General features: G+C 43.8%; 1 protein-coding gene across 1 annotated transcript in view; it reads right to left on the reverse strand.

The window, feature by feature from the left end:
• Positions 1-15,016, reverse strand: part of LOC147102736 (ubiquitin carboxyl-terminal hydrolase 43-like) — a 432,453-nt gene that overhangs the window by 132,341 nt on the left and 285,096 nt on the right. The window lies entirely within an intron of this gene.

Below are 15,016 nucleotides of genomic sequence, written 5' to 3' on the forward strand. Positions count from 1 at the left end.
TACATATACAGATTTCTTTAACTTACAAGTTTTTAAATCATACTCTATGTCCTGTGCCACTCCATTGGGAGAACCTCTCTCGCCAATGACAGATCGCTTCTGTCACCTCACCTGCAGCTGCCATCTATTGCAGCAACATTGGAGCTAATGAATCAATCAGACCTTGGTCCTCCGAATCCTTCCACAATCATCCCCAACACCAACATCACCAACCTTCTTCGCCATCACCTGATGCTGCACTGGACACAGGTCATCAGCTCCTGACAAAATTGCTGGCCGGGAGGCCAGTGATGGAATCACCATGGCCAGACTTTCTTCACTTGATGCTGTAAACCCTGGCTGCCACTTGATGCGCCAGGTTGACACCATCCCACACCAGCACCGTGAAGCATCCCTTTAATGTCCAAGCCATTACATACACACACATCGCTATAGCAGGGTGGGGGGGTGGGGAGTTATGACTGAACAATCACTGGAACTCAGTAAGACACTTCTCAATGTGCGCTCAGATCTGTCCAATAAGGGGCACTTTTTGAAAAAGAGATTTCACTGTATGACAGCACATTACCAGAAACGTCACATGGACACTGGCTAAACCTCTCAAGTGCCCACCCTTGTGTGTTGTTGGTTGGTATGCTTGCAGTAGAATGAGGGTGAGTGAGAGAGGTGCCTAGTGAGATGGGGAAGTGATAAAGTAGATAGAGAGGGTTGGGTGGAGGTGCAAGGTAAGTTGGTGTCCTGGGGAGGTCTCTTCCGCCCTTGGAAGGGAAGAGAACCTCCCTGCGTGCTGTGACTCCCTCCATAAGCATATGGAGGGAGTCATTGGAGAGCCTGGGTGCAAGAGTTCACCTTTGTGCAGTGATCGTCAGTGTTTTCAGCACTTCAATGCTGTCAAACACTGAAAAATCAACTGTCAAAATAAAATTGTGCATGGTCCCTTTAAGGAAACCGGCAGATGTTGCGTCATCAAATGGCGTCATCAGACCCGCTTCCTGTTAATTGGCCGGTAAGTGCGAGCTTAACAAGGTCAATCAAGGGAAAATCACATCTGTAGAACAGAGGCAGCTGGGGGCGGGACTGGAACCCGGAGACCAGCTGACCCGCCCCCATCCAGACACCGATGAGAAAATCGCAGCCTTGAGGTCATAAACAACGTCCCCCCACCCAAAGCTGTGCGGGCACGCGCCGCAAATCAATTGGGAGGGTCCAGAGCAGGTCACGCGCCAGCTGGAAAAGATGCTTGGCGGCAAATTTAAAGGGACCGCGCACTAAAAATAAAAATTAGAGGGAACATTGCTCATAAATATGAGTCACTAATAAATACAATAAGGAATTCAGGAGAAGCTTCTCTACCCAGAGAGTGGCTAGGATGTGGAATTTGTTACCACATGGAGTGGTTGAGCTGAATAGCATAGATGCATTTAAGGGGAAGCTAGATAAGCGCATGGGGGAGAAAACAGAAGGGTAGGCTGAGAGACTTGTATGAAGTGTAAACACAGGCGTAGACCAGTTGGGCCAAATGGCCTGTTTCTGTGCTTTAAATTCTATGTCATTCTATTAATGTGTGCCATGGTTCAAACTGGTAACTTTGAGAGTAGCAGGAGCTGGCTTTACATTACAGTGCTGTCAATTGGGTCTATAGTTAACGCTAAAAGTATGGAGATGGATTCCTTCCCTTTTAACAGTGGGAATCATGGGTCTCCAGCTTTTATTTGGAGTGAAAAGTAAATTGAGGAGAACGGTGCAAGTAGTAGCTAGTTTCTGTTTATATGTCATTCTCCCAGGTCCCTTTATATAATGTAAAACTGCCAATAAACAATGCTAATCTTTATGCAAATGAAGCAGGTACTCCATTACAATGCACCCTCATGTCTGACTTAATCATGTTGTATAACCCCAGTGCAATGTCAAGGTTCTACCCATACTCAGCATCATTACAGTTTTGATTCTCTCTCAAATCCTCTATTACAGTTCAGAGCAAAACACAGTTTCATGGGCAGAATCACTTCTCTTATAAGCCAAAACTTACACCTGTCCATGTACTGTGCCACAGGATTAAACATTATTTTGCAGTGATATCTCACATCAGAGTTTGGACAGTATGCCCACCATGCACACCTGTCCACTCTGAAAGGTGGAAAACAATACCTGATCATTCAGGCTAAAACTAGTTAAATATATTTTGCAAGATTTCTAATCGCACCAAAAGAAAATAATATATAGTTAATAATCAACAATACAATGCTCGGCTTACACTGAACTTTAAACTGCCTCAAACATAATCAAGTGTCTTAAATCTTAAAATCCTTTTCAGAATTGTTTAACTGAGCCTTTGATGTAACATGGGCTCCACTGGAGTTCTGTTTCACCACTGCCATGTGGAAACAAAAGGAGGAAGAATACAGAAAACCAGTAAAGTAACCAGAAAATCCACAGGCTTCTGACACCCCAGATCTCTCACTGGGCATGTAACCAGCAACAAAAGGTAGTAACTTGAAAACTGTTACGCAGGTAAGTGGAGGAGTTTAGGTAAGGGGGGCAAGCGATCTGATCTCTTGTGGTCACAGAGATCAGAGATGCAACTCCCAGCAGTTTCATCATGGGTACATGTTCACTGAGTGATAAGTATGTATCTAATCCCTGACGTTCTCATGGTGAGTATATATCCGTGTCTTATCATCTTGCGGAGGAAGGGAACAATATATTTGTGTTCTATCACAGCCTAGAAAGACTGCATGCTAGCCTTGCAATTTGAGCACTACATGACCTGAATTTGAGTCAGTGAAGCCAAAAACCCAAATGATCACCCTCACCGAGCATCACAGCTCAGGCGCCATTTCAAAAATGCTCAAAAACTTTGCACCTGGTGTTTGGTAACTAGTTTCAATCAAAATTGGTGTTTGTGAGCAAATGTTACTGGCTAAAGCTAATTTAAAAAAAACACTGGAGAGAGAGAGAGAGCACGAGAGCACCAAAGTGGCAATCTGTGTGTAGAGCCAGATGGTGTAGGCGGGGTTTTAAATGAATTTTTTGCATCTGTGTTCACTATGGAGGAAGACGATGTAGACATAGAAATCGGGCAAGGGGACTGTGATATACTTGAACATATTAGCATCGAGAGGGAGGAGGTACTAGCGGTTTTAACAGGCCAAAAAGTGGATAAATCCCCAGGCCCGGACGAGATGTATCCCAGGCTGCTGTGTGAGGCAAAGGAGGAGATTGCAGGGGCTCTGACACAAATTTTCAGAACCTCTCTGGCCACAGGGGATGTACCAGAGGACTGGAGAACAGCTAACGTAGTACCATTATTTAAGAAGGGTAGCAGGGATAAACCAGGGAATTACAGGCCAGTGAGCCTAACATCTGTGGTAGGGAAATTATTGGAAAAAATTCTGAGGGACAAAATTAGTCTCCACTTGGAGAGGCAAGGATTAATCGGGGATAGTCAGCATGGCTTTGTCAAGGGTAAATCATGTCTGACCAATCTGATTGAATTTTGAGAGGGGGTGACTAGGTGTGTGGATGAGGGAAATGCTGTGGATGTGGTATGCATGGACTTCAGTAAGGCTTTTGACAATGTCCCGCATAGGAGACTGGTCAAGAAGGTAAGAGCCCATGGGATCCAGGGTGCCTTGGCACGTTGGATCCTAAACTGGCTGAGTGGCAGGAGGCAGAGGGTGATGGTCGAAGGTTGCTTTTGTGACTGGAAGCCTGTGTCCAGTGGGGTACCTCAGGGATCGGTGCTGGGTCCCTTGCTGTTTGTGATCTACATAAATGATTTGGATGAGAATGTAAAAGGTATGATCAGTAAGTTCGCAGATGACACGAAAATTGGTGGGGTGGTAAATTGTGAGGAGGAAAGCCTCAGGCTACAGGACGATATAAACGGGTTGGTCAGATGGGCGGAAAAGTGGCAAATGGAATTTAACCCCGAAAAGTGCGAGGTGATGCATTTTGGACGGACAAATAAGGCAAGGGAATACACAATGGGTGGTAGGGCCCTAGGAAGCACAGAGGGTCAGAGGGACCTTGGTGTACATGTACATAGATCCCTGAAGGCAACGGATCAGGTAGATAAGGTGGTTAAAAAGGCATATGGGATACTTGCCTTCATTAGCCGAGGCATAGAATATAAGAGCAGGGAGGTTATGATGGAGCTGTACAAAACGCTGGTAAGGCCACAGCTGGAGTACTGTGTGCAGCTCTGGTCGCCTCACTATAGGAAGGATGTGATTGCTTTGGAGAGGGTGCAGAGAAGATTCACCAGGATGTTACCTGGGATGGAGCGCCTCAGCTATGAAGAAAGACTAAACAGGCTGGGGTTGTTTTCCTTGGAGCAAAGGAGGCTGAGGGGGGACCTGATTGAGGTGTACAAAATGATGAGGGGCATAGATAGGGTAGATAAAGAGGAACTTTTCCCCTTAGTAGGGGGGTCAATAACAAGGGGGCATAGATTCAAGGTAAGGGGCAGGAGGTTTAGAGGGGATTTGAGGAGGAACTTTTTCACCCAGAGGATGGTTGGAGTCTGGAACTCACTGCCTGAAAGGGTGGTAGAGGCAGGAAACCTCACAACATTCAAGAAGCATTTGGATGAGCACTTGAAATGCCATTGCATACAAGGCTATGGACCAAATGCTGGAAAATGGGATTAGATTAGACAGGGCATGATGGATGGCGCAGACACGATGGGCCGAAGGGCCTCTTTCTGTGCTGTATAACTCTATGAGAGTGCAACCCAATCTTCAAGCTGACGCATTTTGTATTCTTCAGCAGCTCCACATCTCATAACTATCTAACAAAGCTGTCAGCAATGAGGGACTATTTCAAAACACTTTCATTCCCTTAGTTAGCAAAAAGCTACAATTCCATTCACTAATTTATTTCAGGAAAGGATTAAAAATTACATGTCATAATATTCTCTCTGTGTTCAAGTATTTGAAAGCCAGAATGTCAAATTGAAACAGATACAATAACAATGCTTACCTCCTGGGAGGCTCATTCAAAATGATTTGCTTTTTAAAAGCAATACCGGTAAATTTTCTTCAGTCCAACATTCCCAGTGAGCTGATTTGGATGTAGTGGAGACTGCTGAAGATCAATTCCAATTTGCCATCTTAAATTGGGTTGCTCTCAAACTATTCAATTAATACAATGGAACCTGATTTAAGATCACCTATTAGGGCTCACCCATGACTATTTTACTGCTGGAGAGTCTGATTTTCCAATCCCCCGCCAGTCCTCTATCTTTTGACTTGATACAGTCGTTATGCCTTTTGCACCCAGACTGCAGGAATAAGAGGCAGCACCACAAAGACCAGGCACCTGTTCTTCACCAGGAACCATGTACGTGCACTGCTTTAGTACCATCCACTATGACAGGAGTTGCCAACTAACTGTGCGAGGTTTACAATACAATTTCTTTTTGCTTTGTATTGCTGTTGCCTGCCCCTTTGCTGCATATGGCGATAAAAGTAAACAGTAATTAAGCAAAGTCAAGTATAAAAACCAGCTTGCTCTAAATTTTATTTAAAATTCCCCAAATATTTGAAAAAAAACACATTTCTTACAAAACTGTGGATACATTAAGTACAGAAACACCACAGTTCTTAACTGTCGATAGACACATCAAATGGGTCATCAGAAAACACCAACCAATAGATACTGGAACTTAAAATGTGCCTCCAAGCAAAACAGTTCCCTACAATCATAGTAAACATTTTTGATTTTGCAGAATGAAAAATAATCAATACAAGGACAATCTATAACAGTTGCAGCTACCATTAAGATATTATAAATGATTTGCAATAAATATCTTGAGCCATGGAACATAAAGTAAGAAATAGGAGCAGGAGTAGGCCATTTGGCTCTTTTGCCAGCTGTACCATTCAAGATCACGATTGATCTTTTACCTCAATTCCACCTTCCCGCACTATCCCCATATCCCTTGATTCCGAGTATCCAAAAATCTATCGATCTCTGTCTTGAATATACTCAATGACTGAGCCTCCACAGCCCTCCAATTCCAAAGATGCACCACCCTCTGAGTGAAGAAATTTCTCTTTAACTCAGTCCTAAATGGCTGACCCTTTATTCTGAGTGTGACCCCTAGTTCTAGACTCCCCAGCATCTACTCTGTCAAGCCCTGTAAGAATTGTGTATGTTTCAATGAGATCATCTCTCATTCTTCTAAACTCTAGGGAATATAGGCCTAGTCTACTCAATCTCTCCTCATAGGACAATCCCCCCCATCCCAGGAACCAGTCTGGTGAACCTTCGTTGCACTCCCTTCTAAAGGGAAGTATATCCTTCCTTAGGTAAGGAGACCAAAACTGTACGCAGTACTCCAGGTGTGGTCTCACCAAGGCTCTTTATAATTGTAGTAAGACTTCTTTACTCTTATAATCCAATCCCTTTGTAATAAAGGCTAACATGCCATTTGCTTTCCTAATTGCTTGCTGTACCTGCATGTTAACTTTCTGTGATTTGTGTACAGGAAACTTTGGTTTATCCGGAAGTTGTATGTCCGGAAACCTCGATCTAACGGCAGAAATCAGCAGCCGTTTAGTAAGGTTTTTTTTCTTTTTTTTTCTTCTAGCATTTTTTTTTATTTTTTTTTATAAAAACAGTCTCTGGAAAGCCTCTCTGAAGCTGTTGCTAAGCTAGAGACACTTCCAAGGTACGGGCTGACTGTTTACAAGCTGTTGCTAAGCAACAGTGTTTGTTGTCAGATACGGAGATGAAAACCTCCGTATCCTTCAACATTAGCGCTGGTCTGTCCGGAAGTTTTCATAGATCGGCATCACGCCGGTCCCGTCGGTGCCGGATATCGCAAAGTTTCCTGTACAATGACACCCAGGTCCCTCTGAGTACAAACATTTCCCAGTTTCTCACCATTTAAAAAAATATTGTTTTTCTATTTTTCCCATCAAAAAGTGAATAACATCACACTTCTCCACATTATATTCCATCTGTCACATTCTTGGCCACTCACCTAACCTGTCTATATGCCTTTGCAGTCTCTTTGCATCCTCCTCACAGCTTACTTTCCCACCTAACTTTGCATCGCCAGCAAACTTGGATATATTACACTCGGTCCCCTCATCCGAGTCATTGATTTAGATTGTAACTAGCTGAGGCTCAAGCACTGATCCTTACAGCACCCACTAGTTACAGACTGCCAACCCGAAAATGATCCGTTTATTCCTACTCTCTGTTTTCTGTCCGTTAACTAATACTCAATCTAGGCTAATATATTACCCCCAATCCCAAGAGCCCTAATTTTGTGTAACCTTGTCCAGCAAGCTGCAGACAGATGGACCTCCATTTCAATAGATTTAGGGACCCAGTTTAACTGCAGCTGATGTAAATAAACAATGAGAGGACTTATTGTACTACTCCAATTCATGAAAAATTGCTTCAGCGTATAATTGTGTTTTGTAACCTGCATATTGTGAATGAAATTATAATTACCCGTGCACAACATTAACCAGACATTTGCAGGGTGAAAAGAGGTATTTTTGGAATCTATAGGTGCTTTTACGTTAAAGTTGAGCAGCCAATGATAGATTAGCCCTGTCAGCTGTGCTCTCTCATTAACCTAACCAGTGGAGAATCAGCGGTATCGGAAGCCCACGAGAATGAGACTCTACAAATTTGGTGTTGGATGAAACATCCGTCTTTGTGTAAGCTAAACATAGGGGCCAAGAGTTTCCACTTTGGGCGAAATCAGCAATCCGGGCACAAATTGCGCCCATTTTGAGAAGTGTTTATTTTTCCCGCAAACTCATTTGCATATCACCGAACGCAAAATCTGCCACGCACCAACAGAATCGGGCAGCGCTATAAAACATAATTTTTTTTAAAAACTTGCATCGAAAAAAGAGTAGCAACTTGGTGCAGTTTGATTAATACGGCTGAAAGTGGGTTTATCACAAAAAATAAGCATTTTTAATCAGCGTCAATTCTTCACCTGTGAGTAACCCGATTTAAAATGACTGAAAATGATTTTTTTTTTAAAATACAGACCATTTGCTAATTATAATGGGGTACAGTAATCAGTTTCTTACTAAAATAAAAAAAATTCAAAAGCTTTTAAAATGTGCCTGGTAGTGTCCTTGCATCCAAATGAACCTTTAGAGCCTCTTTGTAGGCCCGCAAATGAGCGCAATTAGAGGAACTTCCCAATAGTGATTAATTCATCCTGGCGCTGTGGCCAGTTTTGTGGGCGGGGCCAGAATCTAGTGCGATGACTTTGAAACTAGCGCAAAAAGGTCACGGAAACTCGATTTGCGCTGGACGTAATTTGCACTTGAAATTCCGTGATCTTTTTGCGCCGGTTACGGCGCTTTCGGGCGAATTACACCAGAAACTGGACTGCAGCGGTTCAAGGCGGCGGCTCACCGCCACCTTCTCCAGAGCAATTAGGGATGGGCAATAAACGCTGGCCTTGCAGGCGACGCCCACATCCTGTGAATGATTTTTTTTTTTAAATCAGCGCAACCAAGCGGAAACTCTCCCCCAAGTCTCACATGTCTGATGCTCCCTTGCAATCTGGCCTCCCGCACTTCACAGGGGAGCCGAGATGAACTAGGGATGCAAAGACAAATTTAAACTGGGAAGATTGGAATAAAGAAAGGTAGTATAAAAATGTCTTATGATCAACCGTAGAATACTATAAATACTATAACCCTAACTTCCAACTACAGGAAACTCTTTTTTTTAAATCCGGCACCAACGGGACCAGCGTGGTGCCGGTTTATCAAAAGTCCGGATTACAGAGAGGTATAGTAAAAGGTACGAGAGCCTGGTACACAGCAACAGATCCAGGCGTCACTGTTGCTTAGCAACAGGTGCAGGAACCCCGCCACAAGATCCAGGCGTCCCTGTTGCTTAGCAACAGGTGCAGGAACCCTGGTTACACAGCCACAGATCCAGGAACGGCCACTAATATGAAGTAAAACTTAACTGAACCTACTCCTAAATTTTGCCAGTAAATCGAGAGTTTCCTGTATCTGGCTTCATTTTCAACAGAGACATGAGCCAACAGCAGAGTTGCAATTTGTGTTATATTGCTGGCAGTCGGTGGCAGTGTGCCATTCTCGAGTATATCTCATTTGGAATGAATTTATGTCCCTTATGTTGAACACTCATGGGAAAAAGAAAAATCAGGCTTTAGAAAGTCAGCTGGATAAAATGAAAGTGATTAGAATTTCAAATATCTGCACTCAAAATATGTTCTTTTATATTTAAATTTTGAACTACTCATGCGGCGTATCATTTGTTCTGCAATGGAATTTTGTTCCTACTTCAGAGCTGCAGTTTTTCTTTGAACGAAGTCTCAGAGTGAAATAAATTACTTCATGTACAACTAGCCTCTTCATATCCCGCTTTGCTCCATTACCTATGGAAGCTTCCTGTTTATTTGAAGTTTGAAAGCAGTACACATAGTCTTCTAAAAAGGGTTGTTGATTTGGCACAACAGTCGCTCTATCACTTTCTTTCATCAACCCCTATTCCTGTGAAATCTCGAGGGTCGGGCTTTCGAACCGCGCTCAATGCACAATTACCTTCTACACCAGAAATGGCACAAAAATGGGGTGTGTGCTTCCTCTGGCACTTCTCACTCTGCTTCCAAAGTGCATATGGAAAGATGCTTCTGCATGGCGCCAAGGAGTTAGGTGAGCACAGCAGCTAAATTTGTGGCGACACTGTACCAAAAATTGACCAACGCACTATGCCACTGCAGCATCCAGTTTTAGATTAGCATCCACCCAAGATTCATTTGATGTATTTTAAAACAGTAGAAGATAGTATGACATATATGAGTTTAAACAAATTGGTATCTTAGCAACATAATGAACTGCGAAATGTATGAAAATTTTATTGCGACTGCAGGCAAATATCACATTTGAAACATTTAGGAACAAGAGTAGGCCATTCAGCACCTTGAGCCTATTCTGCCATTCTATTAAATCATGGCTGATCTGTACGTCAAACTCCATTACCTACCCTTTGTCCATATCCTTTGATAATTTACATAGTTAATATCTGAGCCAGTTGAAATATAGGTTTGAACACCAGGGCACATCAATAAAGGAAAAACAGCTGCAATTTCTTCTTCCTGCTGCGAAAATCATCTCGGTTCTAAATGAACCCTTTAATGGCTATTCATGGGATTAGGGTGGACACTCAGCTTCAGCAATAAATTTGGACTGAATGCAATATGCTCTTGGAAAAACCACTTAAGCCTAGAAATCACAGTTGATGACATTAGAGGGTGAATATGCTGTGACTGACATTCCTCAATTTTAGTTAGCTATTTTAGTGGAGGCATTAATTAATTTCAAATAGCTGGGTTAATGTCTGCATTAAATCAGTGGTCAGAGGAATATCAGACAAACAGGGTATGCAGAATTTTGAGGCCTCCCATCTGTTGGAAACAGGGCAGTAGAGCCCGAAAACAAAATGACTTACGGTCCCATTCCCGCCGATGGGATAGCTGTCACCATCTTCCCCAGGGTCTCCCGCTGGGCGACTGGAGAACCCGCCTCAGTCAGGCGGTAGGTCTTTTAAATATGCAAATCAGAATGCTATGCCATACGTAGCACCTCGGCTGCCATTTTAAGACAGTGCTGGCTGCGCGCATACCGCGCAGGGTCAGCTGGCCGTCCAGCCAAAGGGGAGCCTTGAGAAGCCGGGAGAAGCAGGAGTGTTCCTGCAGGCTCCATAAAACAGGCAATCTGGGCCACTGCCTCCCCTTACCACCCTCTCTCTCCTCCCCAACCCCCACACACAGGCCATACCTTCTTCCAGACCGCAGGCTGGCCAGGCTGTCCAATATAACAGTGACCAAGAGACGGCAGGCTACCTCAAGGCGCTCATTCTCCAACCGCAGCTCACCAGCCCTGTGCTAAGTAGGCCCGACCCTCAAAACAAGCGGCTGGTGGGACAAGCTGCCCGAAACCTGCCACCAGTCAAAATCTACCCCATTAAGAGTTTATCCTCTAGCATCACCAACATTAAATTCTATGCTCAATTTTTTAAAATAAAAGTTGCTATTCCATTCTTAAGACAGCAATGTGTGATTATAAGAATGGTTAGGTTAACAACTGGTTGCAATCATGATTGTTTATAAATAAAAATTACCAGTTACATTTTTGTTAAGTTTATGTGTTTAGCTTGCTCAGTAATGTGCCACAGAAGCTATATGGATCTGCTGATGAAGCTACATTCTCTTACTGCAGAATTTGTTTGGACGTGCTGCAGATTATGGTCTTCTGGTGCCGTCACTAAGATTGCCTATTTCCACCTCAGTAACATCGCCCTTGCCTCAGCTTATCTGCTGCTGAAACCCTCATCCATGCCTTTGTTACCTCTAGACTTGACTATTCCAACGCACTCCTGGCCGGCCTCTCACGTTCTATCCTCCTTAAACACGAGGCCAGCCAAAACTCTGCTGCCCGTGTCTTAACTCGCACCAAGTCCCGTTCACCCATCACCCCTGTGCTCGCTGATCTACATTGGCTCCCGGTTAAGCAACGCCTCGATTTTAAAATTCTCATCCTCATTTTCAAATCCCTCCAGGGCCTCGCCCCTCCCTATCTCTGTAACCTCCTCCAGCCCCACAACCCCCGGAGATCTCTGTACTCCTCCAATTCTGGCCTCTTGCGCATCCCTGATTTTAATCACTCCACCATTGGCAGCTGTGCTTTCAGCTGCCAAGGCCCCGAGCTCTGGAATTCCCTCCCTAAACCTCTCCACCTCACTACCTCTCTTTCCGCCTTTAAGACTCTCCTTAAAAACCTATCTCTTTGACCAAGCTTTTGGTCATCTGCCCTATTATCTCCTTCTGTGGCTCCATGTCAAATTTTGTTTCCCAACACTCCTGTGAAGCACTTTGGAACATTTTACCACATTAAAAGCGCTATATAAATACAAGTTGTTGTTGTAGAATTCTAGGAGCCCTGTTTATAATGCAGCGCATGAAAAAGAAAAATGGCGTTCAAAAAACATGGCACACACTGTTGCCACCCACCCAAGCCCTCCTACTCTCACTTGGACTGCAATTGTGACATGTTTTGAAGCACATACCAGCACCAGGGCTTCACAGAATCACAGAAACCCCACAGTGCAGATAGAGGCCATTTCGGCCCATCGAGCCTGCACCGACACATATCCCACCCTATCCCCGTAACCCCATGTATTTAATCCCCCTAACACTAAGGGTCAATTTTATCATAGCCAATCAACCTAACCCGCACATCTTTGGACTGTGGGAGGAAACCGGAGCACCCGGAGGAAACCCACGCAAACACAGGGAGAATGTGCAAACTCCACACAGACAGTCACCCGAGGCCGGATTCGAACCCGGGTCCCTGGCGCTGTGAGGCAACAGTGCTAACCACTATGCCACCGCGGCTTCTCGGAGCTAGTTTTATAGAATTATATAGGAAAGCCACAGCACCACAAAACGCTTCAAGAATTGCTTCAATTGTGACAGAAATGGGAAACCTCAAGGTGTGTAAAACAGCGAGGTACGTGAAACTGTGAGGTGCGCAAGGCCTCGGTGTGTGAAACCGCAAGGTGCGCAAGACAGTAGCCAAATTTCTTTTCCCGCCACCACATTAGCAGGATTGTGAAGTCAAAGTTACTTCTTTTAGTTCTGAGGTTTGAAAGTCCAGCAAAATCATGAAGAGTTTAGATAGAGTAAATAAGGAGAAACATTTTCCAATGGCTGAAGGGTCGATAACCAGAGGGCACAGATTTAAGGTGATTGCCAAAAGAACCAGAGGCGACGTGAGGAAAAACTTTCTTTTACGCAACGAGTGGTTGGGATTTGGAACGCACTGCCTGATAGGGTGGGGGATACAGATTCAATAGTCGCCTTCATAAAGGGAATTGGATTAAAACTTGAAGGAGAAAAAATTGCTGGGATATGGGGAGAGCGTGGGGAGTGGGACTAGCTGGATCGCTCTTCGAAAGAGCCGGCGCAGACTCGATGGGCCAAATGGCCTCCTTCTGTGCTGTACTATTCTATGATTCTATGAAAATGGTAGATTTCCTTTATGTCATGTAGCTTGAAACGGTAACATTTATAATGGAAAGCAGGAGCCAAATCACACAGCTCCTGAAACATGCACAAGAATTTACATTGAGTGCATTTATTTGCAACTAATGCAGACAGAAGAGACAGATGGACAGGGGAAAGTGATTTTAAGTCAAACTTGAAAACACATTCTGTATTTAAGACATCCAGTGGTCATTATACTATCATTTCAATTTTTGTTCCCTTTAATTTACCCAATAAATATTAGTGGTGAAGGTGATCATTCACCTCGACAGACCCTTCAGTCTCCATCACATCCAATTGTTTCAGAAATGATAGCAGGTTTTTTGCCTCCCCTCTCTTACCTGAAGTCCATTTATGTGTTGACCACCCTTTGTATATGATATCAGTCCTAAATTTGAATCTGTGTCCCCTAGACTTACTTTCAGTTCAGCTTGAAATACTTTTACAGCTCTACTTTATCCATAGCATTTACTATCTTACATTCCTGTGAGGTCAGTCACTCCTTTCAATGCTTAAAAGTCAAAGTATTTCCAGTCTCTCCTTATATAATTATCCACAAGATTATTCCACACAGCAAACACTTCATCCTCCTGACTGTATGCCCCCAATTATTCAACAAGATGCGCTTGAATAAATTGGAGTTCCAGATACAAGCAGCGTGTCCGTTATGAATTTTGAATGCAAGCACCTTCAAATTTGAGATGGTGGCCCTTTTTGTTTGCATTGCAGTGCCCAACAGATGCTGGGCTTCGAAAAGACTGATCACACTGAAGTGCAGAATCAGCAGGTATCACTGCTGCAAGTAAAGGAAACTTTCGATTTACCGGCACCTAAATAACCGGAAATCTCGGTTAACCGGCAAAATTCAGGAGTACGTTTTACTTCATATTGTACTTGCGTTCCTCCATCTGTTGCTGTGCAAGGGTGTGGCTGCAGCTGTTGCTAAGCTACAGAGACGCCTGGAACTTGTGGCCATTGTTCTGAACTTGTTGCTAAGCAACAGGGTTTGTTGCTTTATACGGAGCTGTCAGCTCTCCGTATCTTTTACTATAGCTTTCGGTTATCCGGAATTTTTGATGAACCGGCACCACGTCGGTCCCATCCGTGCCGGATAAAAGTTTCCTGTACTACATAAAGCCTGCATTTACGGTCAGTTCTTTCACAGTGCATAGCAGAATTACACATTAATACGAAATGCAACAAAATGACGGGTAATTCAAGGAGTGCACGCTGCTGATGAGAAATCCCACAATTTTCCGATACACACTGGGGGGGTGGGGAAGGCGCTGTGGAAAATTTAGGCTAAATCATGTCTGCATCAATCTGTACATGCACTGTTAAACTGCTCATTTATTAGTAATGTCCCAAATAGTGAGTGATCAGCAGCACTAATTGTAGATTCCCAATGGAGATGAAGACTTTAAACTGCTGCAATAGGTGTTTGAAGTGAGATGATCAAATACATGCCAAGGCACAACATAAGATGAGCCACTAATGCCTCTCCAACAGATTCACTTACACCACAACAGCCCATTTTCCACTTGCTGCTCATTTGCAGCAGACCTTCGGGTGTAAATGACAGCGAGTTATCGTTGCTAAGAGTACAAATTCCCAGCTCTGGACTTTGGGTTTGTACTCAGCTGCCAAAAACACTTGATGCCAATTCATGATGCTGGCAACAGGACAGAGCAGTGCCGGAACACTGCAAGCTCGCATTTAGTAAAGAACTAAACACAGTCTCCTGCGTCAGATGCCATTTAAAACATCCACACCCTTAAAATTTTATTTGTGTGCGTGCGTAGAAACAGAATGCAGAAAGACGCCGGTCTGCATTGCTCAAGGGGTGGTAATAGTAATGCAGCATAACCTCATCAACTGTTGCTTTCACTCTGATGAGCAAGACTGGTGAAAAGAACAATCTAAATAAAATGTTGACTAAATTCAGTT

Source organism: Somniosus microcephalus, chromosome 21 (genome assembly GCF_052327205.1).
Source record: "Somniosus microcephalus isolate GS21.2 chromosome 21, FLI_Smic_1.0, whole genome shotgun sequence".
Classification (NCBI taxonomy): Eukaryota; Metazoa; Chordata; class Chondrichthyes; order Squaliformes; family Somniosidae; genus Somniosus; species Somniosus microcephalus.